This window comes from Suricata suricatta, chromosome 8, assembly GCF_006229205.1.
Source record: "Suricata suricatta isolate VVHF042 chromosome 8, meerkat_22Aug2017_6uvM2_HiC, whole genome shotgun sequence".
Taxonomy (NCBI): Eukaryota; Metazoa; Chordata; class Mammalia; order Carnivora; family Herpestidae; genus Suricata; species Suricata suricatta.
The window spans coordinates 21,912,139-21,936,542 of NC_043707.1; the positions used below are offsets into that span (position 1 = coordinate 21,912,139).

Here is a 24,404-nt window from a genome sequence, read left to right on the forward strand (position 1 = left end):
CAGAGTCTGTGTCTCCCTCTCTTCCTGCCTCTCCTCTGCTCACACTGTCTCTCTCTCTCTCTCAAAAATAAATAAAATATTTAAAAAATATCTAAACAGATTTTTTAACTTTTTCTTTTGTTTATTTATTTTTGAGACAGAGCACAAATGGGAGGGTAGAGAGAGAGGGAGACATAGAATTGGAAGCAGGCTTCAGGCTCTGAGCTGTCAGCTCGGAGCCCGACACAGGGCTTGAACCCACGAACTGTGAGATTATGACCTGAACCAAAGCTGGATGCTTAACCGACTGAGCCACCCAGGAGCCCCTAAAAAATATTTACAAAGAGAAAGAGAAAGCAAGTTGGGTAGAGGAAGAAGAAGGAGAGGGAGAGAATCTTAAGCAGGCTCCACGCCCAGCGCACCCCAATGTGGGGCTCGATCTCATGACGATGAGATTATGACTTGAGCTGAAATAAAGAGTTGGATTCCTTTGTTTTTGTTTTTTTAATTTATTGTTGAGAGACAGAGAGAGATAGCACGAGCAGGGGAGGGTCAGAGAGAAAGGGAGACACAAGAATCTGAAGCAGGCTCCAGGCTCTGAGCTGTCAGCACAGAGCCCAATGTGGGGCTCGAACCCATGAACCGTGAGATCATGACCTGAGCCGAAGCCGGACGCTTAACCAACTGAGCCACCCAGGCACCCCATGAGTTGGATGCTTAAGTGATTGGGCCACCCAGGTGCCTCTATTCCTTCACGTCTATTTACAAGGCATGAATATGAACCCATTTCTATCTGTGCAAGGAGGGAGGAACAGACCCAGGGGACTGTGAGCCCAGTGACCCCGGGAAAAAGCAGGGTTACCGTTACTGAACAGCACTGATCAGTACACACAGGAGCCAGGTAGGAGATGTCAGCACCGTTCTGAGATGATGATGCACCCATTTGTCCTGATGAGAACTAACTTAAACTTATTTGTTACTTCATCTCCTAAGGAAATAGCTCTCAACCTGAGGAGCTCAAAAAAATATCGAGCCTCAGGTCCCATCACAAAAGATCCCCAGATTCCATAATAAACAAGGGATTCATATTCAGAATAAAGAACTCTCACAAATTAGCAACAGTAAAAGTAACACATCAGTTGAAAAATGGGCAAAGGACTTGCACAGACATTTCTCCAAAGAATACCACAAATGGCTAATAAGCACATGAGAATATGCTCCACATCACTATTAGAGAAATGTAAACCAAAACCACAACGAGAAAGCCACAAACCCACAAAAATTATACTTGTTTGGATGGGTACTATAAAAAAAACCCCAGAAAACAACAAATGTTGGTGAAGAGATGGATGAAGATTGTGAGACCCTCCCGTGCTGTTGGCGGAAAAGTAAAATGGTGCCGCTGTGGAAAACTGTATGGCAGGCCCTCGAAAAAGATGCAGCTCAGTTGGTTAAGTGTCCAACTCTTGATTTCAGCTCTTGTGGTTCATGGGTTTGAGCCCCATGTCGGGCTCTGCACTGACAGCCAGGAGCCTGCTTGGGATTCTCTGTCTCCCTCTCTAGCTCTCCCTTTCCCCAGCTCATCTTCTCTCTCTCTTTCTCTCTCTCAAAAATAAATAAATAAACATTTAAAGAAAATTTTAGTTGTAGGGGCGCCTGGTGGCTCAGTTGATTAGGCATCGACTTCAACTCATGGTGTGTGAGTTTGAGCCCCACATCAGGCTCTCTGCTGTCAGCGCAGAGCCTGCTTGGGATCCTCTGTTCCCCCCTCTCTCTGCCCCCCTCTCAAAAATAAATCTACATTAAAAAATTCTAGTAGTAGGGGCACCTGGGTGGCTCAGTCAATTAAGTGTCTGACTTCAGCTCAGGTCATGATCACGAGGCTCACGAGTTCAAGTCCCACGTTGGATGCTGTGCTGACAGCTCAGCGCCTGGATCTTGCTTTGGATTCTGTGTCTTCCTTTCTCTCTGCCCCTCCCTGCTCTCTCTCTCTCTCAAAAGTATATAAACATTAAAAAAATTTTTTAAATTACTTGTAATAATGGTATTGTGGCTTAAAAACCCTTAATCTTGGGGGTGCCTGGCTGGCTCGGTCAGTAAAGCACATGATTCTTGATCTTGGGGTTACCCACGGGTGTAGAGATTACTTAAAACTAAAATCTTAAAAAATAAATAAATAAAACCCTTAGTCTTTTAGAGGATCATACCAAAATAATTCAGATGACATTCTATTATGTATGAACTTTGCTTCAAAATAATAAGGGACGAGAGTCAGCAGCCATGGGTTCATACTATTCAGGTTGAGTAGGGGGTTTGTGGAGATTCCACAGACTACCTTTACTTTTGTATTTGTTTGTAATTTTCCATAATATGTTTTTCTTTAAAGCATAAAAAAGAAAGAGAGAAGAAAGAAAGAGAGGGGAAGAAAGAGAAAGAAAGAAAGTTAAAAGCCACACAAAGTAACAAGAAAACTGTATATAAACAGCCCCCGGGGTAATGATCAGTCCTCAGAACCATGTAACCCGATCCCATGTCTCTGGCCAGACCTGCAACCTCCGTTTATTCCGAGACAGTTTCCTTTTTCTTTTTCTTTTTTTTTTTTTTAATTCTTTAATGTTTATTTGTTTTTGGGAGAGACAGAGCTTGCATGGGGGAGGGGCAGAGTGAGAGAGACACACAGAATCGGAAGCAGGCTCCAGGCTCTGAGCTGTCAGCGCAGAGTCTGACGCGGGGCTTGAACTCAGGAACCGTGAGATCATGACCTGAGCTGAAGTCGGACGCTTAACTGACTGAGCCACCCAGGTGTCCCTCCTTTTTCTTCTGGGACTAGTAGGATTACAAAAACTCTAGGAAGGTATAAAAATAATGACAGGTAGAATTACTGAAACCCTAGAAAAGTAGAAAAATTGGAACCTCAGGCAGGTGTTGGAATAAGGACAAGAGAAGGTTAAACCCATGGTTTCAGCACTTTTATAACCAGTTTTGAAGGTTTTAATAAATTCTGTAATTACTCTATATATTTGCTGAAAGCAGAGGAGGATGCTCATATGGCAAAAGGATCCACCATATTGACTTTTTTTTTTAAAGAAAAAAATGTTTAATGGTTATTTTTGAGAGACAGAGACAGTGCGAGTGGGGCAGAGAGAGAGGGGGAGACACAGAATCGGAAGCAGGCTCCAGGCTCAGCTGTCTCGGGGTTCGAACCCACAGACCGTGAGATCATGACCTGAGCCAAAGCTGGACGCGTAACTGACTGAGGCACCCAGGCGCCCCTTGACTTTGTATTTACAGTTAAATTATTGAACATAATTTAATTGGTCAAATTTGTAATCAAAGTCTAAGGCCCCTTTGGGAAAAAAATGGTTTTCAATTTTTTCTTTTTTGTTATATTGAATATAATAAATCAAACATTAAATGAGCATAGAAGGTATTAAATATTTCTCTCCAGCCCGGAAGCCCCTTAAATATGAAATCACCTATCGGGGATTCTTCACCTTAAACGAGCAGATGCAAACACAGCACTTGGCACAAGGCCTGCAGCCTAGGATGATCCCAAAGTCGGTCCAGATGAGCTAATTCACCGGAAAGGGAAGGGGTGGCGGCAGGGGCGGACATCAGAGGGGCTAAGCCACAGAGAGGGCCTGGCACGGGCATGTCGTGTGTCTGGTTGATCGGGTAGCTATTGGATCATTCAGCAGATGCTAGCTAGCTGTGCACCAGGAAGGGGCCAGGACTGGAGAGGCCAAGGTGGGAAAGACAGGTCCTGGCATTTTCCCTCCCTCTAAGTCCCACTGGCCACCCTTATCTCGAGGAAACAAACAACTTCTCCCTTCAGGCCATTCCCGTGAATACAGCTAGAGGTTCCAGGCCTCGGAGGAGCAGCCCCCCCCTCCGCCTCTGTTCAGAGAGTAAAGGTCTCCGTTCAGATCCCAAGCACTTAGCTGATTTCCACCTAACTGGTTAGAAGCCGGGGCTTTAAATATAGGTTTGAGTCCTGACTCAGCTGGGGTTTTTTGTTTTGTTTTAGTTTTGTCTTTTTGGCTAGGTGGCTCAGCTTTTTTTATCCTTGACCTTGGGAAAGTAATAGAACATCAGTAGGCCTGGCTCTTTTTTTTTTTTTTTTTTTTGGTCTACCTAGTCGGGAAAATAGTCCCTACTAGACAGGGTTCCTGTGAGGATTAAATGAGATGACATATATATGTGAGGGTATGAGCGTGTGTATCACATCTACGGCTGAGCTGTGTCTATATGTGCATAGAGACAGAGAGGCACATTAGTGGCTGTTATTACTACCTTAATACTGTCGTCACTTCAGGATTTGCTCCTTGGAGGATCTTGGATGTTTGCTTATGGATATAACCAAAAGGTTAGACCAAAGCACTGGCAAAGATATGTTTCTTTCTTCTGAGTATTTAAAAAAAATTTTTTTTTATAGTTATTTATTTTTGAGACAGAGAGACAGAGCACGAGTGGGGGAAGGGGCAGAGAGAGAGGGAGGAACAGAATCTGAAACAGGCTCCAGGCTCTAAGCTGTCAGCACAGAACCCAATGAGGGGCTTGAACCCACAAACTGTGAGATCATGACCTGAGTTGAAGTTGGCTACTTAACTGACTGAGCCACCCAGGCGCCCCTCTTCTGAGTATTAATTCATCCCCCTATTCAGGCCAACTGATGGCTATTCTAGTTCACATATCCCCCCAAATCGTCAACAGATAAAAATAGATGAAGAATGTCAGAAAGAAGGTTCTGGGAAAACAGGTCTCCAGAGACAACAGTGCGGGCAAGCGGTTGGAATGCGGAGGATGTCTCTGATCCCACTGGGATTGGGGCCACTGCTCCCAGCTATGCCATTCCCTTCCTGGGAAACAGAGATCCGTAGAGTCATTACAACAAATTTCCAACAGATGGCGGTAAGTTGTTTTACGAAAGGGGCACCTTTTTAAAATTCACACGGTCTTGTTAGGAATTTATGAATCATCTGAAGAGTTGATTGTGGTCTCTCCAGACAAGAGCGCATCTACCACACTTTCTTGTCTTTTGTGCCAGGCAAGGATCTAAGAAACCTGGGCCAGACTGGAACTGCCCGCTCTCAAGGTCTGGGGCAAAGCTGAGGATTTCTTGTGTGGTAGACAGAATTTTAAAGATCACCCCCTAAAATTCCTGCCCCCTGGTTTTTCAAACACTAAGGGATTCTGCAGATTCCACATCTAACGATGTAATTAAAGTTCAAGTCAGTTGATGTTAAGATACAGAGATTATCAGTCAATCGGTAGCCACTTAAAAGCAGAGTTCTTTGGGTTGCCTGGGTGGTGCAGTTGGTTAAGCCTCTGACTCTCGATTTCGGCTCAGGTCATGATTTCATGGTTTGTGAGTTCAGGCCCTGTGTTGGAGCCCTCCTCGATGACAGTGCAAAGCCTGCTTGGGATTCTCTCTCTTTCTCTCTGTGCCCTTCCCCTGCGCGCTCGCTCTCTCTCTCTCTCTCACACACACACAAAAGAAATAAATAAACTTTAAAAAACAAAAAAATAGGGGCACCTGGGTGGCTCAGTCAGTTAAGCGTCTGTCTTCAGCTCAGGTCACGATCTCACGGTTCGGTTCGTGAGTTCAAGCCCCGTGTGGGGTTCTGTGCTGACAGCTCAGAGCCTGGAGCCTGTTTCAGATTCTGTGTCTCCCCCTCTCTCTCTCTGCCCCTCCCCCAATCATGCTGTGTCTCTCTCAAAAATAAACATTTAAAAAAAATAAAAATAAAAAACAAAAGAGTTTTCTCCAGCTGGTAGCAGAAAAAGAAATCAGAGACTTGAAGCAAGAGGATTCTGAGCTATTGGTGGCTCACATGATGAGGACCCGGTGGACAGCCAGCAAGGAAACATGAAACACAACCCGACACAGCAAGGAACTCAAAACGGCCAACAACCTGAACTCGTTTGGAAGTGGAATCTTCCCCCAGCTTCTAGGTAGGACCCCAGCTCGGCTAACACCTGGACTTTGACCTTAAGAGACTCCACGTTGAGAACCTAGCCAAGCCAGGACCCTGAGCTGAGAACCCGGCAGAGTCCCCAGGACCTGATCTACAGAGCGATGAGGCAGAGAAGGGGTGTTGTTCTAAGCTGCTAAGGTTGTGGCTGTTTGTTGTGGAGCAAGATAAAACTACGATAAGATATTTGGTGTTATGAAAGATGTCAGCTATTAACAACCCGGGAACCCCTTCAGGAAAAGGCCGTAGCATCCCTCTTGCACAACGCTGGTGCGGAGGTCACATTTTCCCCTCCCCAATGTTTCCTTTTATGTAGCAGGAAGACTACTGGACTCCACTCCTGCCTTTCTCCCCCTCCTGACATACTTAGGAAGGAGAAATGTATCCACTTTGCAGTTCCTTCCTCTACCTTCCCCTGGAGGGTGCTCTTGCTGAAACTTGGGTTCTGCTATGCTCCTCCATGCTCCAAGTTTTACAAGAGGAGGTTGGTCATGGTCCATTGCTGCCAATGACCACGAATAGATAATTAATTCTGGGATTTAATAACATGACTCAGAACTCAAGAAGTGGGGTAAAAATATGGGACCCCTCCTGCTTCTCCGACAGGCAACCCTGGAGGAACCTACCTCACCTGCTCACCTTTGCAGACCTGAGAGGGAGCTGTACAGGTAAACTGCTTACACTTGAGTGCTTGATTACTGCCTGCACTTGAACCCTATATGTGAAGCTTCCTCTTAGTGTCTTAGCAGTAGGATAATGGCCTTTAAATTTGTTCAGTATCAGCTCTTATGGGCCAAATTGGGTCTTCCCCTACCAAAAAAACGTTATATGCTAAAGTCCTAACACCCAGTACCTCCGAATGTGACTGTATTTGGAGATTGAGTGTTTAAAGAGGAAATTAAGTTAAAAATAGGGTCATTAGGGTGGGCCCTAAGCCAACATGACCAGCGTCCTTAGTAAGGAGAGATTCAGGCACAGACACACAGAGGGAAGCTAATATGCAGACACAGGTAGAAGATAGCCACCTACAAGCCAAGGAGAGAGGGCTCAGAAGAAACCAGCCCTGCCGACACCTTGACTTTAGACTTGCAGCCTTTAGAACGTTGAGAAAATAAATTTCCATTGTTCCAGCCACCAGGCTGTGGCACATTGTTATGGCGGCCTTTGCAAACAAGCACACCGGCCCACTAAGAGGAAAATATGCCCTTATATCACTTGTCTGTTTGCAAGAGACTAGTTTCATGTTCTTACTGCTAAGAGTAAATAAAATCATGAACAGTTAAAGAAAAGCTAACAGCCCATTTAAGGGGACTCAGAAACCAAGCTGGGCCCCTGGATGAAATGGCTCTAATTGAAGTAAAATTGATTGAAGAGACTGTTTTTTTTTTTAATGTTTATTTATTTTTGAGAAAGAGAGAGAGAGAGAGAATGAGCAGGGGAGGGGCAGAAAGAGGAAGACACAGAATCCGAAGCAGGCTCCAGGTTCTGAGCTAGCTGTCAGCACAGAGCCCAATGTGGGGCTTGAACTCACGAACCACAAGATCATAACCTGAGCCGGAGTCAGACACTCAGCTGACTGAGCAACTCAGGTGCCCCTGAAGAGGACAGTTTAAAAAAAAAGGTTGAAGAGCTCAAACTTCCTCGTTACCAGTCTTCTAATCCTGGTCCTTCCAAGTCCCAGACCATCCAGCCAAACCATTAGCAACTGCTCATGAATTAGGATGGTTGTGTACTTCTGGCCCTTTCTCGTGTCAGACAGGGTGAGCAACGGTGCTGCTTGAAGATCTGTCTACAGCAGGACTTTTCTTCACCTGCATCCTTCAGGTTCACCCTAGTGGGGTCACGGGGCTGCAGCCTGTCAGCCGGTAACTGAGTATCAGACGGACTCCTCTGTACAGGCTTGGGTGTTTTCCTTCCTCAGGGGATAAGGGACACCTCAGGATGTCATAGGCATTGATTGAGGGAGAGAAGACAACGCAACAGGAACCTTGTGCTCATGTAAATGGTTCATGCCCTCTGGATCTTTCCAGGCCTGGTCTCTTAGGTGCCATTTTCACTTGATAATACACTACTGCTGTTCACACCCAACCTTCTGGTTAGGTTGGTCAGGCCACACGCCATTCATGATGAGAATCTCAGGTTGCATGCTCACCTGAGGTCACCTAGGTAGCTGTTCAGTCCCTACCAAGTCCCAACAGCAAACCAGAATCAGTTTCTCAAAAATAGTAGAGTTGTAGAAAATGGCCTACATATACCAAATATCCTGGGAGTCTGTGCTTTCATTCTGCTATTAGTGAATACTCGTTCCCGCTAGAGGGTCCGTATGGCATCCCGGTTTGCCATGAACTCTTTGGGTATCACTGGCTCTGCTAGATCATCAGCACCAAGGGGGAGGGCAGCAGGTACCCTGCTCTGGTCCCTACTCAAGACTGGCCCCCACACGTGACTCTACTGAGATATCTTACCTCCAAAATACATGGACCTCTCAACCAATGAGCCTCTTTGGGGGTGAGTAGGTTGCATGAGGTGCAATTTGTCTTTCACCTTGGAAGAGACATCCTTATATACTCTAGACCACGGACTTTCCAAAAACTTCACTGAGATGGCAGGCCCCTGAATTTTTTGTGGGGTCTATCTCCCACTTTCTAATTGTGTATGTCTTACTAAGGCAAATCAAGTGTTTGTTACTTCCTGCTCATTAGATCTAACGATGCCATCACTATAACGGAACAGTGGGATGTTTTGTGGAGTGTTAAGACGACCAAGGTCTCTGCAGCTTATATTGTGTCAGAGCAGAACGGATATAGCTCTGAAGCAACTAATGGCCTTGCTGGCTAAAAGGAAACTGCTCGAGGGGACCCTGCATACTGTCACGGAGAGAAAGCCACGTCAGTAGCTGTATGCCAAACACCAGGGGCTGTGCTGACTCTCTCTGGGAAAGATACCAAATCTCGGGACCATACTGTGAGTTAAGTAGGTGTGTGATAGGTCTGACTGCAGCTGTTTCTTTCAACTCTTTGACCGTGGATCTCTGTGCTTTTCCCAGGGATGTGGTATTTTTACTGGGTGGGTGTCTTACTAGGGAGGACTTTCCAGAGGTGTTCACTTCGTCCTTCCTACCATATTGGCCTCCAGTCTGTGGGTCAGAGAGCCTATGTGGGCATTCTGCTACGTCAGTTTTCAATGTATTGCCTCTTAGCTCCAAATTCACCCTCCAGTGTCTGCTCTGTGATAATGGGCTGGGCTATTTGTGCGTTTCTCTGTGCCCTGGACGTGATGTTAAGCTTTGTCAGCAGAGGGCGCTAGAGGGCCATTTAAAGAGCAAGGGATGCCCTTGCTGGATCTAGTCCAGTTGAGGTTTCATTTTCCTCGCTCTTGCCGCAGATTTGCAGGGCTACTGTATGGGGGCACATCCAGTGGGTCTCTGCCTTAGGTGTGTGTCCAGGGTGAGGAGGTCTTTGGCAAAGAGTTAGAGCCCAGCTTGCAACCACCTTGCTGCACCTCCTGTACGTGGACTCGGGACACCACAAACCACAGACCACATGCTGCCTTTGTGGTAAGTGGAATCCTTACGCTTGGACTCCTTTTGCACACTCAACCCCCAGTCTTGACCCTCATGCGGCTTTCTCTAGCGCTGAACTTCTGCAGAGCGAGCTTTCTCTAGCGCTTGACTTCTATAGTGGTCTGGTTTTATCCAGCACTGTGCTTTACCAAGTGCTCTTTCTGTTTGACTTCTACAATGGTATGACACTCTGCAGTACTGATTCCTGCACTGGCAAAGCTCTCTCCAGCACTGGGCTCCTGCAGAGCGTACTTCCTACAGGCTTTGTCCCGCTGTGCTCAGTAATTAGCAACTTTACCTGACACTCTCAGGGCAGATTTCTGGGAAGCCCCACTGCTGAGCACATGGCTGACTTTTCTGCCACGCCTGTTCTTCCTCCCTTCCCTTCCCTCCCCTTCCTTTCCTTTCCCTCTTTCTTTCCTTCCTTCCCCTCTCTATCTTTCTTCTTTCAAGTTTTATTTATTTAAATAATCTCTACACCCAGCATGTGATCAAGAGTCCAAGGCTCTTCCGCCTGAGCCAGCAGGCTCCTCTGCAGACCCTTTCAAATGAAGCCTGGATCTTAGACCTGGAGGAAGCGACTCTTCCTTGGGTGTTTTTTCTCAGCCTTAGGGATAGTAGCTGATGTTGATGTCCGCTACTTCAATATTCTTTACACTTGTCCTTGGCTTTCATTTAGCCTATTCCTTAATATTCCAACCCCCTTTATGTTAAACTTTCCCACTGTGGCTTCTGTCTCCTGACTGGGGCTTAACTGATCTAATTATCGGTGCAGGGAGTGGACCCAGGGGCAAACCCACAAGGATGGGGTTTTGCAATTGATTTGGTCACACTCTGGGCTTCAGGAGTGCTGAGGTCTTTGCCAATGGGAAGCGGGCATGCCAGTAATCCACAGTTTGCGGTAGCGTCATAGCTAAGCTGTCACCTGTGGTTGACTGTGATGAAGCACATGCCTTGGGGACCCAAACGACTCCTGCCCCTGACTGCTATGGCAGCGATAAAAACCGACGACTGGGGTGTACATGGATTCTTGTCAGTGCGTTTGAGCGATGACAGAGAGAAAATGACAAGCTCAGGTCTACTAACGCCCAACCCAAGGCAGTCTGAGAACCAGGGCGCTTACATGATAGACCTAAAACAATCTCTTACTTACTTAGGCCCAGGGCTAATATTGCTGAAAGTCAAACACAAAATATGATTGCGTAGGTTGCTACATTAGAATAGCGGTTGAATTCGGTATTATCAAATCTGTCATGAGATGACTAGGGTACTGATCAGGAAAGAATAGGATCTAGGAATCGGGAATGGGGCATCCAGCTGGACCCCGATGAACTGGGCAGTGTTGAACTTCCTGTCGTTTTGCAGCTCCCGTGCCAGTGGACATAGCGGACCCTCTTGTCTGAAGAGACTAGCTTTCCAGTCTGAAAACTCTGTGCTAACCTCTCTGAGGGCAGATGCCTTGAGGAAGGATGTTTGTTCCCCTCAAAATCCACCACAAGTTCCCTGTTGCCACTAGATCTTTTTTGAGAGACAAAGAGCAAGCGAGTACATGTGCGAGTAGGGGAGAGGGACAGAGAGAGAGAGAGAGTATTAAGCAGGTTCCACACTCCCACGACCCTGGGATCATGACCTTAGCCGAAATTGAGAGTTGTATGCTCAGCCCGCAGAACCACCCAGGTGCCCTTTGACTACGGTCAAATCTCAGCATGTGCCAGGGTGCAGACACACACTACGGGCCAGAAGGAAACAGTTTATATACCAAAAAGAACTGCAATACATTGCTAATATGTTGGCAGAAACCTGGGGAGTGTGTGAGAACGGATTCTAAGGGGGCTAGACCAATGAGAGTAAAATATGACACTAAATAGGGCTAAAGTCATCGAAATGGGTACATGTACTAGGGATTCCAGACTTAACATGCTAGCTCATGTACCTGAAGTTGGCTCTAAAAAGTTATATGATTCATTGACTGAAATTGGGGTTTGGGGTGTCTGGCTGGCTCAGGTGATACAGCATGCAACTCCTGATCTTGAGGTTGGGAGTTTGAGTCCCATATTGGGTGCAGAGATTATTTAAAAATAAATATCTGCAAGAAAAAAAAAAGAAATTTAGATTTGAAGGTGGCCTGTTGTTAGCGAAGTTGAGATCCCAGAGTTTGCCCGCCATTGCATGAACAAAGGAATCCGAAGGCTTAGGGTGATAGACTTGATTATCACATACAGCCTGTCAACTGTATTCTGTGAGGATCCAGAAGACACTTCCTTTGCTAAGGCATTGAGGGGAAGCTCTCCATCCTTGAAAAGTTCTATGGTTATTCTCCTTTATAGGTCAAGAATGGCTGTAAACATATTCGTAATAACTAACTAATGAGTGCCCACATTGAGATAGACTCTTTCATCTATGGGGGCACGATGAGGTCCAGACAAGGTGGACACATCAACTGTAAAGGGCAGAGAGGACCATCAGGCAATCCGATTTCCTGGCTTGCAGAGGTCTTTGATGGGGCTCAAAGTCACAACCCTGAGATCAAGAGTCACACATTCTACCAAGTGAGCCCGCCAGGTGCCCTGGGTAATGGGAAGCTGATCACAGTGTCCCTAGGAATGAAATAGATAGGCAACCTACTCTAGTATTGCTTGATCTATTTCCTTGTTGGTCTTCTGTCTAGTTAGTCTATCTATTATTAAAAGTCAGGTATTGAAGTCTCCCATATTATTGTTGAATTATCTATTTCTCTTTTCAGTTCTGTCAGCTTTTGTTTCATGTATTTGGGGGCTCTTTTGTAAGGTAATATAAGTTTATAATTATTATTTCTTCTTGATGGATTGACTTTTTTTATTATTATAAAATTGCTTTTGTCTCTAGTAACAACTTTTGTCTTAGATGGTCTTGTCTGATGTTATTATAGCTACTCTACATCTCTTATGGTTCTTATTCTGCCCTTTTACTTTCAACCTGTTTGTGTCTGTTTTACTATGGTTTTTTTATTACTATTACTGTTTGTGTCTGTGATTATAATTAGCGTATAGTTGGATCATACTGTTTTTTTTTTTAATTAAAAAAAATTTTTTTTTGAGAGACAGAGACAGTGCGAGCAGGGGAGGGTCAGAGAGAGATGGAGACACAGAATCCGAAGCAGGCTCCAGGCTCTGAGCTAGCTGTCAGCACAGAGCCCAACGCCGGGCTCAAACCCACGAACTGTGAGATCATGACCTGAGCTGAAGCCGGATGCTCAAATGACTGAGCCACCCAGGCGCCCCCATACGGATTTTTAAAAAATCCATTCTGCTAATCCCTGATTTTTGGCTGAAATTTTTAGTCTATTTAACTTAATGTAATTACTAATAGGACAGGCTTCATCCCTATCATTTGCTATTCATCTATGTGTCGTCATTTTCCCCCTATATTCCTCTATTCCTGCTTTCTTTTGTGTGAAATGTTTTCCAATATTCCATTTTAATTCCGTTTCTTTTAAACAAAAATTTTTTTTTATGTTTTATTTATTTCTGAGAGAGAGAGAGAGAGACAGAGCATGAGTGGAAAAGGAGCAAGAGAGAGGGAGACACAGAATGTGAAGCAGGCTCCTGCCTCTCAACTGTCAGCACAGAGCCCAATGCGGGGGTTGAACTCACAAGCTGTGAGATCATGATCTGAGCCAAAGTCAGATGCTTAACCAACTGAGCCGCCCAGGTCCCTTCTTCATTGTGGATTTGAATTACTGCCTTGTCCTTTATTTCAGCCTGAAGGACGCTCTTTATATTTCTTGTAGGTTAGGTCTGTTAGGAACAAATTCTGTTTTTGTTTATCTTAGAATGTTTTCTTTCTTTTTTTTTTTAAAGAAAGAGGGAGAGAGCTCACATGTGTGAGCTTGGGAGGGGCGGAAGCAGAGGGAGACAGAATTCCACGCGGGCTTCATGCCCAGTGTGCAGCCCAACACAGGGTCTGATCTTACGGCCATGAGATCATGACCTGAGTCAAAAGCAAAAGTTGGTCACTCAACTTATTGAGCCACCCAGGTGCCCCTGCTTCTTTAATTTTGAAGGGTGGTTTTGGCTGGATATAAATTTCTTGGATGATGAGTTTATTCTTTTAACAAGGAAAGAATTCAAACATTTGAGTATGTTACCCCACTTCTGGCCTCCATAGTTTCTGATAAGAAGCCAGCTGCTAATCTTACTGAGGCTCCCTTGTACGTGATGAATTTCTTTTTCCTCTTGCTGATTTCAGTATTCTCTTTTTCTTTCAGAGTTTGACTATGATGTGTATAGATGTGAATCTCTTTCAGTTTGTCCTATTTTGAGCTTCTTGGATACGTAGATAAATTTTTTAAAATCAAAGTTGGGGGTTCCTAGGTGGCTCAGTTGGTTGACTGACTTTGGCTCAGGTCATGATCTCATGGTTCCTGAGTTTGAGTCCTGCATCCGGTGAGCTCATACCCCACTTTAGGTGAACATGAGCCCCGCTTCCAGTGAACCCCACTTCTCTCTCCCTTTCTTTCTCTCTGCCCCTCAAACTATCCCTCTCTCTCTCTGTACTTGCTCATTTGTGCCCTCTCTCTCTAAAAAAAAAAAAACAAAAACAAAGGTGGGAGGTTTTTGCCAATCATTTTTTCCAGTTTTCTTCCGACCTCATTCTCGCCTCTCCTCTAGGACTCTAAGTATATGGATATTAGTACACTTGATGTTGTCCCGCAGGTCTGGGGGTGCTATTCATTTTATTCATTCTTTTTTCTTTCCGTTCCTCAGATTGAATAATCTCAACTGATTTGTCTTCAAGTTTGCTGATTCTGTCTTCTGCTAGGGCAAATCTGCTATTGCGCCTCTTTAATGAAACTTTCATTTCAGTTATTGTGCTTTGTAACTCCATAATTTTTATTTTTCGTTTTATCTTTATTCTTTTTAGGTTTATTTATCTTGAGAGGGGGGGCAGGGGCAGAGAGAAGGAGATAGAGAGAAAATCCCAAGCAGGCTTCACACTGCCAGCTGCAGAGCACAACACAGGGCTCGAACCCTTAAACCGTGAGGTCATGACCTGAGCTGAAATTAAGAGTCAGACGCTTAACCAACTGAGCCACCCAGGCGCCCCTAGACGTTCTTACCCTCACGATTTTTCACGTTTTCCTTTAGCTATTTGAATATATTTACAATAGCTGACTTAAAGACTTTTTGTAGTGACTTCAATGTCTAGACTTCCTCAGAGACACTTTCTTTTTACTGCTCTTTCCCTTTGCATGGGCCACACTTTCCTGTTTCTTTGTTATGTCATATTTTTTTGCAAGTGACATCTTAAATATTATAATGTGGCAACTCTGCAAATCAGATTCCACTCCTCCCCGGACTTTGTTGTTGTTGCTGTTTGTTTAGTGACCTTCCTAGACTCATTCTATAAAAACTATATTCTTTGCTGTGTGACCATTTAAGTCTCTACTCAGTTAGTTTAGTGGTCAGCTAATGGTTGGACAGAGATTTCCTTAAATGCTGTCAATCAGTAAGTCTCTGTGGGGCCCGTCTGTGTGCAGTACTGCTTTGATCTTCACTTCTTGTCATAGAGAGCCTCAAGGCCAACTAAAGGTGAGACACAACCCAAAATACGCTTGTGAACACCTAGGAATTCCCAGAATACGTCAAAACTTTTCAAAGACCTAGGAATATCTCATTCTCTAGTTTTATCTTTTAAGTTTTTCTGTCACCTCTGATTACTACCAACTGATATTGTCACCTCAGGAAGCTGTAGCTTTAAACAATTGTCACTGATTGTTTTCAACACAGGCCCTAGGGTTTTTTGGCTGTTGGCACAGGGAGAGTTCTGATGGAGGTCAAATAAAGACCAACTCTGAGAAAAGGCTTTTCGGAGAGCTTAGAGGTCAAATAGCGACACTTCTCCGGGGATAGAGAGGTTGTAGAACTTCAAACTTCTTCTGCGCCCACCCCCAGCTCCCTTAGTTATGAGGCTTTTAGTTTTCAAGGTTTCCGTGAACCTGGGGAGAGAATGGGACTAGGGCAAGTGAAATTTCTACAAAGTTTACTGCTCTCACAAGGATACAGCTTTAAAAACAAAAACATTCCTTAGGGGTGCCTGTGTGGCTCAGTCAGTTGAGCATCCAACTTTGGCTGAGGTCATGATCTCATGGTTCGTGGGTTCGAGCCCCATGTCGGGCTCAGTGCTGACAGCTAGCTCTGAGCCTGGAGACTGTCTTTGGATTCTGTGTCTCCCTTTCTCTCTGACCCTCCCCTGCTCATGCTCTCTCTCTCTCTCTAAAATAAATAAAAACAGTAAATTTTTTTAAAAATAAATAAACATTCCTTGAATTGTTGCTAACCTTTAGTTAGTTTCCAGAGTTCTGAAAAAACTTATTTTGACAATGTTTTGCCAGAAGTCCTTGTTGCTTTTATGGAGCAGTGGATTTTTGGAAGTCTTTACTCTTCTGGAAGTATGTCCTCTCCTGCTTGATCTATTTATACGATAGGACAAATCCTAGGTCTGGAAGCCAAAAAAAGTGGAGAGTCACAGCCTCTTATCACTTCTCAGATACAATATAGACCCGTAGACCCAGAGCCCCTTGACTGAAGGTGACGCTGAGTCTTCCAGGGGAAGGAACCTCCCTCATTGCTTCAAGTCCTCATCATAAATCCTCCTGCAAGCCTTCTCCGAAGAGACCTGCAGCCATTTAGTAGGGTGTCTGTGCCCCGAATAAAAGGACATACCCAGACCTTTCTGGGATTACTAGACATTGGTTGTAAATGGACTTATTCCCGGGGACCTAAAATGCCACTGTGGTCCACCATTCAAAGTAGGGGCTTATAACAATCAGGTGATAGATGGAGTCTTCACTCCAGGCCAAGTCATTGGGCCCAGATGGCTCCTGGGCCCATCCTGTGGTTATTTCCTCAATGCCTGAATTTATAATTAGAATAGATATATTTGGTAATTGGCACAGACACTAATGACTCAAAAATACTGGAAGAAATCTTACAACACATCAGACATATAGAGGAAAGGAAACCATGCCATTAAGCATAAATTTTAAAGACCCAGAACACCTAACATGCAAATAATAGGAGTCCCAAAAGAAGAGAAAAGTGACAGATGGAAAGGGAAATTTAAGCCTGAAGATTAAAAGGACTGACCTGAAAAAAGATAAGTATCTAGACATAGCCTGATTTAATTCCTGAACTTCCAAAATAGGAAGAAAAACAAACAAACAACAACAGTACAAAAACCCCAAGCTTACAAGCTTCTGGACTAGGTTATTTATAAAGGAACGAGAATAAGACTAGTTTAAAGCCACGCATCTGCAATACTATAATTTAGAAGACAGTAGAATATAGACTCCAGGAGAAAAGAATGTAACCTGAGAATCGAAAACAGCAATCCTGTCACTTTCCCAGCCAGGGCAAAAGGAGGACTTCTGGCATACAAGAGCCGGTGCATTTGTCACGTGACCTTTCTGAGGGGCTGCTCAAGAAATTCAGTAGTGACAGTGAACCAGATAATGACAGATGAAGAGGTGAGGTAGCAAAGGTGAACAGTGACTCTTGCGATCCATATATATACATACAGAGAGAGTTCAGTTCAAATGATAGCAGTAGACTGGGAATTTGGGCTTTAAGTGTTAAATAAGGATTCCTTTGCGTAAATGATTAACTTTAAGGAAAATCCTAGTAATAGATTAGAATAAAAAAATTGTATGCTATCTTAGTAAAACTGTAGATGTAGGGAGAGGGAGGAAGGTCAAAGCAACCTAGAACTATTATCTTTTGGGGGTTTGTGAAGGAGTGGGCACAAAAATATTTAATGAAGGAGTCGGATTATGACCATGCACAAATACAACAATTTAAGAAAAACTGTGATTGTTAGGAAAAAGAAGGTAAACGCTAGCAAGTTTACAAAGAGAGGGGAAGGTAATAAATAGAGACTTGACCAAACCCACAAAAGTTAAAAAAAGCAAACAGGAAAACAGTGGAAAAATAAATACTAAATATAAAATAAGGTGGAAAGAGAAATATATTAATGCAATAAATATGAACAGATGGAATAAACATTTTAAGACAGAACCTGTCAGACTAAGCCAGTTTTAAGATCTGCTACAAGTAAGAGAAATTTTTATTTATCTATCTATCTATCTATCTATTTTTATAGCGAGCACAAGTAAGTAAGGGGCAGAGACAGAGAGAATCCCAGGAGGGTCAGAGAGACAGAGACAGAGAGGGAGGGAGGGAGGGAGGGAGAGAGAGAGGGAGAGAGAGAGAGAGAGAGAGAGAGAGAGAGAGAGAGAGAGGGAGAGAGAGGGAGAAAGTGGGGCTTGTTTTTTTTTTTAACCCAAAGTGGGGCTTGAGTTCACCCAGTGTGGGGCTCGAACTCACGAATTGTGAGCTCATGGCCTGAGCTGAAGTCAGGTGCTTAATGACTAAGCCACCCAGATACTCAGCAAAAGAAAAATTAAAACAACAATTAATCTGCTATACACAATTTATAAGAAATACACATAAAGTGACAAAATGTTTCAAATAAATAGACAGGAACACTTCAGGCAAATGCCAACAAAAAATATGATTAAGTGCGCGGTTTGCTGAGATTCTGGCAGTGTTCATTTCTTGGTTTGGGCGATGGTGCTTAGGGTATTTTAATGATACTATATTCAACTCTCTTCCTATGAATGTTTATGCCTTTACACGATATTCCATTACTGGGATAGGCAGAAAAATGGCCCTTGCCCTAATCCCTAAAACGCCTGCACCCTAATCCCCAGAACCGGTGAATGAACTACTTTCCAGGGCAGAAGGGACTCTGCAGAGGTGATTACGTTAAAGACCCTGAGATGGGGAGATTATCCTGGATGATCCAGGTGGCCCCGTGTAATCACATGGGTCCTTAGAATCAGAGAATCTTCTCTGGCCATGCACTGGGGAGATGTGACAGTGGACAAAGGGTCACAGGGAAGTGCCACTGCTGCTCTGAAGATGGGAATAGAGGGTCAGGAGCCAAGGACTGTGGGGTGGCTTCCGGAAGCTGGAAAAGGCAAGAGAAAGGATTCTTCCCCAGATCCTCAGAAGGAACACAGTCCTGCCCACACCTTGCTTTTCCCCCAGTGAGACCCACGTTGGGCTTGTGACCTACAGAACTGTGAAGTACTGAATCTGTGTTGTTTTAAGCCACAAATTTGTGATAATTTGTTGCCACAATAAAATACCAATACCACAACCACCACAATAACAAAAGTAAGAATTTGCTGGCCTGTTGTGACATCTGCTTCACCTGCCTTTTCTCAGGATCACTTCTAAATTAATTTACAGTATTTTCACGGCCATAGCTTTGGGGGGGCAGCAGGCATGGGGAGAGAGCAAGTGGAAAAGGCACTGAGCTGAAGATTAAGGGACTAAAGTTGTAGCTCTAGCTTCCATTTACTTGCTGTGTGACTCTGCGCCTACTGCTTTCTCACTCTGAGCCTATAACTTTAATTACTTAATTGAATTTGTAATTATATATTTAATAAAATATTTAGCACCTCTATTTAGCTAGGCATTGCTCAGGAGTATAATCCTTCCCCAATCACAAAGTCCACTTACACAAATTTCTTAAATATGTGGGTTTACTTTTAGACAACGGTGAGAATTTCAGACCCAGTATATACAAATCTCAAGTCATTCTTTGTCATGACCTTGGGACTTGAAGCGGTAAAATTAAAAAGACAGCCTGGCTGGCTGAGTCGAAAGAGTAGGCAACTCTTGATCTCAGGGTTGTGAGTCTGAGCCCCATGTTGGGTGCAGAGATTCCTAAAATAAATAAATAAACTTAAAAAAAAAAAGGGGTATGTTACCTGTCCCAAAATAACCTATGGAAAGAATGAATCCTAAAATATTTTAAGAAAACAAGGAAGGGTATGCAGAATACACATTAATAGATGAAATAGTTTTACATTATTTAAAATGTCACTATATTAAAAAAATGTCACTTATTGCCTCTTCACTGACTTTTAGTCAAAGAAAAAAACATTTATAGGATTTTTCATAGGTCTAAATATCACCTAGCCCTGAGTGCTCATGGTAGAGTCTTACAGCATCTGGCACACTGGTCATGCCCTCTGAGACTCATGGAAGGTGTGGGGTCCCCAGGACCAAACTAGAAGTGATACATTCATTCCAGACTCCGGATATGGGCTCTTGCAGTTCCGTTTCAGTCCACTGTTTCTGGGTCTGGTTTTTAAAGCTCTCAAGAGATCAGTCGATCAGCTGGGTAGGCATGATCCAATTAAGCAGTATTTCCTGGCTCAAACACTTCACCAGGTCACCGGGCCACTCAGGAGTCCAGTGTCATTCTGGGCAGGACGTTTATTGTGTGGGCTGCCTAGTGACTTACAAGGTGATCAGCATCTGTAGGCCTGGCTCACTCCACGCCTGTAGCGTCCTCAGAAGTTAGGACAATCAAGCCTGCCCTTGTAGCTTTCCTAATGCTCAGGCCCAGGGACCAGCCTGCTGAGGATCCCTGCTATGGAAAGTTGGGTTCAGGTGCTAATCTCTGGGCTTAGAGAGTGTCACGACATTTGGTTCCTTTACTCAGAAGGAACTGCAGGTGTGGCTGCCACTTGAATTAAGGGGACACCTCTCTAATACAAGGTCTTGACCTCTTTAACTGGAACTTCAGAACTTCTAGAGGCACATCATCATTTAATTTTTTAATGTTTATTTTTGAGAGAGAGAATGAGCAGGGGAGGGGCAGAGAGCGAGGGAGACAGAGGATCTGAAGCAGGCTCCAAGCTGACAGCAGAGAGCCCGATGTGGGGCTTGAACTCAGAAACCGTGAGATCATGACCTGAGCCGAAATCAAAAGTCGGTCACGTAACCGACCGAGTCACCCAGGTGCCCCAGGCATGTGATCTTTTACATTGGAGAAAGAATTCTGTAACAAGTAGACGCATTCTGTGAGTGAAGGGAATTGATCTTGTGTGGTAAAAGCAGTATCTATGCATTGTAGAAAGTTCAGAGACACAGTTAAGCAAAAATAGGAGGAAGACTGTATTCATACCACCTAGACATCCTCATTGCTAACACCTGGGACTGGCTTTTTCTATCTTTTCTTAGAGCTTGGCATGGGGCCTAGCAGAGAACAGAAGCTCCATGACCGTTAAAGGAGTGAAGAGAAATGAATCCTGACCTCTGAAGTAGGAGGTAGGAGGAGGTGATCTCAACAAAACTCCAGTCCCAAACGCCCAGAGAAGTCAGGTGGTGAACAGAGTAAAAACATGACCTCTAGCGTGCGCACATGTGCGCGCGCGCGTGTGTGTGTGTGTGTGTGTGTGTGTGTGTGTGTAGAGAGCGAGAGCGTGAGCGCTTAGCCCAGGGCCTGGCACGCTTTGAGGACCCAGTAAACAGGAGCCGTTGTTACCTTTGTGTCCCTGTCCCCACATAGGCTCAGCTGTCCCCATCTTTTCCCCAAACTCCAAGCCCCCCAGCCCAGCTGCTGTTCTGACTCCCTTAGGCAGAAAGTGTCCCCTTAGAGCAGACAGTATGAGCCCCACCCAAGGGAGTAGAACTCCTTTCTTTATGAGAACACCCTCTTTACAGTGGTCTTTGAGTCTAATTTTGAAACTGAAAACCAAACTAAACAAAAACTTTCCCCAAAACCCCATTAGGAAGTTGGGAACAAGAAGAGGGTAAAAAGGGAGATTTTGCAAATAAGGAAATGGAGCCAGAGAGGGTGAGAGACGCGCTCGGGCACCACAGTCATGGCCTCCCGGGAACTCCCTCACCGATGTGGCTTTCAAGTCTGTGTGCTCACTGCAGCGTCAACAGAGCCCGAGACTCAGAGGTGGGCATCCAGGTTCCAATCCTATCGCTCCTTTCACTGGCTGTGTGATCCTGGACGAGTCACTTGCCTTCCTAAACCTATTTGTTTGTCTGTAAAATGGAGACAATTCCTTGCTGGGCTGTAGCAAAAATACAGAGAAATTATGCATGTACTTAGCCCAGCATGGACGCTGGACACATAATGGTAACTTGGGGGGTGGGGGGGCGCGCTGCTTTGGGGTAAGGCGAACAGCTGGTGACTCGTGCCCAGAGAAGCAGGAGCTGGGGAGGGAGAGATCCAGGTCTGAGAGTGCGCAGACTCCTATTTGGGAAGGAGAGTCCTCAATTCTGCTTCCCAAGTAGCTACAGACTACTTTCCAATATACATGGAACACAAAAATAGTACTGTAAATGATGCAGGAAATAGTCTTGACTTCAGAGTGTCTGCTCTGTGTTTAGGAGCAGACTATGTGGATTGAAATCTGCCTTTACTAACTGTGGGGTCTTGGACAAGAAACTCAACTTCTCTGTACCTCGGTTTTCCCATCTGTAAAATGGACACAGTAAGAGTACTTCCCTCACAGAGTTGTTGAAATGATTTTTTGTGAGATTAGGGCATGTAGGAGCTCTTAGAATCTTACGTTGGATCAATGTTAGTTATTTCGTTTTATATGGTCAAAACTCCTCTTTGACCTAAGTTGTTTGGAGTTAGGGCTGAAGCCCATTCAAGCTGAGTAACAACAGATGGACCCCGATTGCCTTTGAAGGAAGACAGGTATAGTTAACATCAAGTTTGGGTCCACGCTGAATTGCACATTTATGAAGCGAGAGGATTGAGTTACAAGGTGTGACAACAGTGTGGCAGGATTTGGCTGTTTGTCTTCTACTTGCTACTTTTTGCTTCAGGTTTAAAAGTTAAGCTCTCTCTGCCTCTGAGGAAAAGGAAACTAGTTTTATTTGGAAATGGGCTCTGGGCTTAACGTGCTATTGAAGCCCAGAGTGAGAAAATGAGAAGGGGAGTGAGAAGGGTTAGTAGGGGAGGCAGAGGATCTTGGTGAAGGTTACTGGCCTGGAAGAGGGGAGAGGGGGTCCTGGTACAGGCCCCATGGCCGTGCTCCAGAGTAGCCAGTCTTGAGAGCAGGTGGCTGCCGGATCTTCCAGGAAAACACGGGACCCTACATGCAAGGAGTCTCGGCCAACTCAGAGACTCTGGTGCCCCACACGTGACGTACGGCAGAAGCTATGAACTTGAAGGTGTGAGTGCACACACCCTGGCTGTCCAGTCAGCGCCTGCTGGATTCTGGTGTGCCCGTAAGAGAGGGAGAAAGCCCCAGGGATGACAGAAATGAGATTTCTATTTAAAATCACAAATTATTTTATTAAAAAATGTATATCTGGGGCCACCTGGGGGGCTCCGTTGATTAACCATCCAACTTCAGCTCAGGACATGATCTCGCGGTCAGTGGGTTCGAGCCCCACGTCGGGCTCTGTGCCCTGTCTCAGAGCCTGGAGCCTGCTTCGGATTCTGTGTCTCCCCTTCTCTCTGCCCTCCCCTGCTCATGCTCTGTGTCTCTCTTGTTTCTCAATAATAAATAAATGTTAAAAAAGAAGTATCTGAATATTTGTTTGAAGGGCTACTGAAAGCAAGGTAACCAGCCTGGTCCCCACACGCTTTGCTGTAATGGCGGGAGGCCTCACTCAAGCCTGCTCCCCCACTCCGCACCTTCAGTTTTATGTCCAGACTTGGTGAGCAGGTGGTCTTTGGAATTAGACATAGGTTAAGTCTGGGTTCTGTCAGCGGTGTGACCTTGGACAGGTTACCATACTTCACTTTCTCGCACCTGTTTCTTCATCAGTGAAATGATGGACTTCCCCACAGTAGTTGTGAGGAGGCTGTAAGGGAGTAGCGGGGGGGGGGGGGCAGGCGTGTTTAAACCATGTTCTGGAGAACCTCAAATCAGACAATCTAGTGATTCCCCAAACTTCATTCATGTCCTATCTTCCCAACTTTGGGACATACTTATGTGCCACCTCTACTATTAACTTAATCTTGTCCTTTAAAAGTATCAACTCAGTTTTTCCATGGAAACAAATGTATTCAAAAAGAAAATTTTAGGTCACTACCACAAATAGGAAATACCTATCATTTGCTCTAGAGTGGTAAAAATAAATACAACAAAATCAAAATAATGCTGTTCAACTCGAGCTGGCTATGGCTTCAAACAAAAGCTCTGAGGTCAAGGCCCGGACTTTGTTTTAAAAAGATGACCTTGGGGCGCCCAGTGGCTCAGTCAGTTAAGCTTCCGACTTAGGCTCAGGTCATGATCTCATGGTTAGTAGGTTCAAGCCCCATGTCAGGCTCTGCGTTGACAGTGTGGAGCCTGCTTGGGATTCTCTCTTTCCCTCTCTCTGCCCCTCCCCTGCTCAAGCCTGCATAGGCTTGCTGTCTCTCAAAATAAGTAAACTTTTAAAAAGTTAAAAAATAAAAATAAAAGGAGAGTATCTCAGTCACAAAAGGCCATATGTGGCCTTGTAGGAAATGCCCATAGTAGGCAAACCTACAGAGAAAGAAAGTAGATTAGTGATAGTTTAGAGCTAGGAGACAGGAGGAGGGTGATAAAAATGTTCTAGACTTGACTGTTGTGATAGTTGCACAACATATGAATATACTAGGAACCACAGAACTACACATTTTAAATGGGTAAACTGCATAATATGTGAACCTCATTTTCTTTTTTAAGTAGGCCTCACACCCAGTGCAGAGCCCCATGTGGGGCTTGAATTCAGGACCATGAGATCAAGACCTCAGCTAAGATCAAGAACCACTTAACCAACAGAGCCACCCAGGTGCCCCTGAACCTTACCTTAATAAAGCTGTTACTAGAGAGAGAGGTGTTAAATCTGATTCTCTCACCTTGAGGAAAACGAAGCCACGCAAAGACCTGTGACCTTGAGACCGCTATCATTTAACTTGGCCAGGTCTGACACTGTCCCCCAATCATCTCTCAGCTCTCGTCCCTTAGTGAAAGGATTCAGTCATAAGCACTCAACATTAGCTAATATTCTCAAAAACAGATCTGCCAAGGCAAGTGAGACAAACCTGAG

At 44.7% G+C, this 24,404-nt stretch overlaps 1 long non-coding RNA gene across 3 annotated transcripts in view; it reads left to right on the forward strand.

Moving 5' to 3' along the window:
• Positions 1-20,765, forward strand: part of LOC115298717 — a 49,412-nt gene extending 28,647 nt beyond the window's left edge. For all 3 annotated transcript variants that reach the window (XR_003911836.1, XR_003911837.1, XR_003911838.1), the window contains one exon: positions 20,595-20,765. This is a non-coding gene — a long non-coding RNA (uncharacterized LOC115298717). The remainder of the gene's footprint in view (positions 1-20,594) is intronic.
• The last annotated feature ends 3,639 nt before the right edge of the window (positions 20,766-24,404 follow it).